Here is a 5345-nt window from a genome sequence, read left to right on the forward strand (position 1 = left end):
TCTTAGGCCAGATTTGAACTCACAAAAATGAGTCTTCCTGACTCCAGGCCTGGCGCTCTATCCACCGTGCCACCTACTTGCCTATTCTTCCTGTGGCTACTCCCTTTTTTTTAGCACGGGTCACAGTCCCTCAGTGTCTAAGTATGAATGAAGTAATGGAATGGCTGTGGCCAAAACCATTCATCTCTGTGGATGAGTCTCTCTTTGCACCTACCTAGCCTAATATTCAAAGTCTATGCTGAGAGGCAAATTGTGGCCAAAGCTGGTGTCAGGAAATCTAAGTTTATATGCATCATCTGATATGTAACAATGGACAAGTTCTTCAGCTTCTGTTTCTTCATCTTTGAAATGGGAAATAATTACACCTATCTCTCAGAACTGAAGAGCAACGGAGATAATTACATAAAGTGCTCTGCAAACCCCAAAGTGCTGTATAAATGTCAGCCAGCACTTACTTTAATTTCTGTGGAGCAGAACTTCTCATTCCCATCATTGCAGCAGCGTACATACTCCTTTCATTCACAAGTTAAGCAGCAATTTCACCTCTGCTATTTACTAGCTGTGTGACCTTGGGGGGAGGAAACCAGAAGGGCTCTTTAAAATGAGAGTGGTCAAAAGGATATGAACAAGCAGTTCTCAGATGAAGAGATTAAAGCGTCATATGAAAAAATGCTCTAAATCTAATCTAAATTGATTAGAGAAATACAAATCAAAACAACTGTGAGGTACCACATCACACCTATCAGATTGGCCAACATGACAAAACAGGAAAATGATAAATGTTGGAGAAGATGTGGGAAAATTGGAACACTAAGGCATTGTTGGTGTGGTGAAATGACCCAACCATTTTGGAGAGCAATTTGGAACTATGCCCAAAGGGCTATAAAAATGTGCATACCCTTTGACCCAGCAATAGCACTCCTAGGGCTATATCCCAAAGAGATCATACAAATTCTAAGAGGACCTATATGTACAAAAATATTTATAGCAGCTCTTTTTGTGGTCACAAAGAATTGGAAATTGAGAGGATGCCCATCAATTGGGGAATGGCTGAACAAGGTGTGGTATATGAATGTAATGGAATATTATTGTGCTGTAAGAAATGAACAGGCTGACTTCAGAAAAACCTGGAAAGACTTGTATGGTCTGATGCTGAGTGAAATGAGCAAAACCAAGAGAATATTATACACAGTAACAGACACACTGTGTGATGACTAATATTGATAGACTTAACCCTTCTCAGCAATACAAGGATCTAACTCATCTCCAAAGGCCTCATGATGGAAAATGCTATCCACAAAGAAGAATGAACTATGGAGTTTGAATGCAGATCAAAGAATACTATTTGCTGTTTTTTTTCTTTCTGGTGGTTCCTCCTATGGGTTCTAATTTTTACCTACAACATCACCAATGTGAAAATGTTTAATGGGAATATAAATGTATAGCCTATATCAGATTGTAAGCCATCTCAGGGAGGGAGGGGGAGAAAAAACTTAAAACTCAAATGCGTATGGAAGTGATTGTTGATAAATCAAAATAAATTAATTAAAAAAAAATGATGAGCAGGCAGACTTCAGAAAATCCTGGAAAGACTTGCATGGACTGATGCTGAGTGAAGTGAGCAGAACCAAGAGAATGTTGTACACAGTACCAGCCACGTTGTGTGATGACTAACTTTGACAGACTTAGTCCTTCTCAGCAATGCAAGGATCTAAGACATCTCCAAAAGTCTCATGATGGAATATGCTATCCATATCCAGAGAAAGAACTATAGAGTCTGAATGCAGATCGAAGCATACTATTTGCTATTTTTCTTCTGTCTTGTTTTGTTTCCTCTTTATTGTGGTTCCTTCTATTGGTTCTAGTTCTTCCTTACAACATGACTAATGTTAAAATGTTTAATAGGAATGTATATGTATAGCCTCTACCAGATCGGGTGCCAACTTAGGGAAGGAGGGGGAGAAATATTTAAAACTCAAAAGCTCACGGAAGTGACTGCCGATAAATCAAAATAAATTATTAAAAAATAAAATGAAAGAAGGGGGTTGGCCAAGTGATCTCCACGGGGCCTTCCAGTCTCAAAATCCCAATCAACTTCTGCATCTCTCTATAAGGTCTAAAGTGCTGTGGCCAAAACAACTCACACCCTGGTGGCCAACTCAGATGTTCAACCACTCTGCACTTACGTTAGGCTGGTCGTTGGATAACAAGACAAGAGTCTCTTGTCTGGCAGAACTTGGACTCTACTGGCATAAACTTCCAGAGAATGGGGTTGGGGACATCAGAGGAAGAATTGGTCAAATTAGACTAAACAGTATCTTTGTAGGTAAGGTAGATCTTTGTAGATGCTTTGAAAAAAAACACAAAACTTTAACATTGAAAAAGTCATCACAGACATTCCTACTCCTTCCCTCTCCCCTGGGTATACTGGGGCTGGTATGTGAGTAAACAAGCACCAAGTGGTGATACCTACATTCTGTACTTTTCTGCTTCCTGCCTCGTGCCTGTAGTTGATTACTGCTACCTTCCCTGTTGAGGAGCTAGATAACACCTCACTCAGCTCTGATAGATGGACACGTTCTCAAGCAATTCTGAACACTCTTAAGTACAGTGGTTAAGTTGGAACTAAATCAACCTGTATTGCAAACATAGGTGACTTCTATTGAAAAATGTTTATGATGATTTGTGGAGATTGTCTGGTAAACAAATGGTGACGGATAATCACTGATCCTCTGCTTTGTATGAAATAACTGGCATGTTCAGTTTCTGTCTTTCACATGAGAACAAAATCAGGATAGTTGAAGGACTAAACTATCTGGACAAGGCAGTCTGAGGCGGGCAAGGAGGCTTTGCTTCTGTCCAAATAATGAACCTTTACTATTGGCCTGGAGCGAGGTTCCCTAGGCTTGCTGTCTAGAACTTTCCCCATGCCAAAACAACCCACAACCCAAAACATTGTTCATCAAACGAAGCTGGAAGAAGAGGTTGGCCAAAGAGGAATTAAGGCAAGGTATGCTTTCAGATTCTAAATAGTGTGTGAATGAACCACAATATAGGCTAAGAAGTTTCTCCCCAGGACAGGGCTGAGAAGGTGTAGCAGGAAGCTAGAAAAGAGTGGACCTGGGGCAGCGAGGTGGCGCAGCAGATAGAGCACCGGCCCTGGATTCAAGAGGACCTGAGTTCAAATCTGGCCTCAGACACGTAACACTTACTAGTTGTGTGACCCTGGGCAAGTCACTTAACCCCACTGCCTAGCTTAAAAAAAAAAAAAAAAAGAAAAGAAAAGAAAGAGTGGAACTAACTACTCTTCATATATTCAAGTCGCAAAGCCCGGAGAATCTACACCCTCACAAATTGAAAGAATTGGCAGATGGGATTGCTCAATCACTGCCAGTGACAACCAAAGCTCATTCGTAGCAAAATTAGAGGACACACAAAGGGAAGAATGATTTCATCAACAGCAGGTAATGCCAGACTAACCTCTTTTCCTTTTTCTGGACAGTTGCTAAAAAGGTAGATCAAGGGTACAAGAGTAGATTTGGAACTTGCTAATGGGCTGTGTTCTGTTTCAGATTGTAGCTGGATTGTCTTCATGGACAAATGAACATTTTCTGGGAAGGACCTTGATAAGATGGAGTGTCCAGATAGGCAACCAGGATGAAGGGTCTCCAGTTTGAGCCATATATTCTCAGCTGAAAGGATAGGGGCTCTTTGGCCTGAAAAAGAAAAGACTTGGGGAGGACATGTTCTTCTTAAAGTATTTCAAGGGCTGTCGCACAGCAGAGGAGAAAATTACTTGTTTGGCTTGACTCCAGGTAAGCCATAGGTACCACTGGTGAAAATTACAGGGGTATATTTAGGTTAGGCATGCTGCAAAGAAATCTGTCCTGATAGCAGACACTCAGCCAAAGTGACAGAGGGCTCTGCCATGGCTGGAGAGGGCACTTGGGTTGTGGTGCTTTTGTGATCTCATTTCTGAAATCCCTTCCAAGGCAGTCAGAAGTAGGCTATGGAATACTCTGGTTAATTAGAGCACATGCGTTGCAATTTAGGATGATGTTAAGAAAGTGACTAAACTGTCCATACTGTTTGACTCAGAAATCTCACCTCAAGGCCTATACCCAAAGAAGGCAAAGCTAAGAAGGTCCCATAGCTCAAAATATTGAGATCAGCACTTTTTGTGATACCAAGCAACTGGAAACAAAATCAGATGCCCGTTGATTGGGGAATGGCTAAACAATGATAGTCCAACAATGTGACAAAATATTATTCAACAGAAGAAACTCTGAAGATGAACAGAGATGCATGGGGGTATTTAAATGGACTGACAAAAAGTGAAGCAAGCAGAACCAGGAAAATACACACAGTAGATACATAACAGTGTCCATGGGAAGAACACAGGCCCCAAAGTGAAGCTGTGTAGTAAATGACCAAACTCAGTGTGTAAGAGAGAAGGTGCCTGCTGCTCTGTTCTTTGCAGAGTTGAGAGACTAGAGCATGGAATGTGCTGCTTTTTGTTCTGGGATAGGGGAGGGAGGAGGAATGTATTTAAAGTGGAGGTAAAAACAAAAGCTATTAAAAATGAGAAGAAAAAATAAAACAGATGCTTCACCTGTGGAGAATGTTCTCAAGTTAATACCTCTGATAAACAGGTTATCTTGAAGGAAGTCTAAATTTGCCACTGAGAGTGGTGGTTCTAACAAATACTTGAAAATTAAGGAATAAGGAAGAAATGTGGCAGCCTTTTACTAATTCAGAGCAGAAGCATGCCCCACTAACTTGTTCCATTAACATCATATTAAGGAAAAGGGACATTATGAAGTCAGGCCATAGAAACACGGTTCTAAATGGGCATGGCCAAAAGTATAATTCCATTATTAACAAGCATTACCAAAACCACCATAGAAGGTGAAAGTACTCTGTGAGAGTATGCCTGCAATAGTAAAGCTGGGAAGTTTATCTTTCCATGTGATGTTAAAAATTTCCAGGCTTTTTTCTTAAAGCAGTGATTAGGACAGAGCAATGTGCCAGATACCTGGGCACCCCAGGATGGTAGGGATCTATCACTGAGAAGGCATTTGTGACAGCAGAGAACACACTGGGATTCAGAGTCAAATGATTTGGGTTTTAATGCCAGCTGTTATTTACTGCCTTAGTTTTCTCCTCTGTAAAATAACTTAAGACCACATGTAAAATCTCTTCCAACTCTAGATCCAATGGGGGTAGGGTTGGAGGGCTAGGAAGGCAGCTTTCAGATTGAATCTGGCTTTCTATGTTTTAGCTAAACAACAACCTATTTCCCTATCAGTAAACTGGAAATAATGCTACTAGCTGCCCCCTGAATC

Source organism: Vombatus ursinus, unplaced genomic scaffold (genome assembly GCF_900497805.2).
Source record: "Vombatus ursinus unplaced genomic scaffold, bare-nosed wombat genome assembly UNPS02014867.1, whole genome shotgun sequence".
NCBI classification, from domain to species: Eukaryota; Metazoa; Chordata; class Mammalia; order Diprotodontia; family Vombatidae; genus Vombatus; species Vombatus ursinus.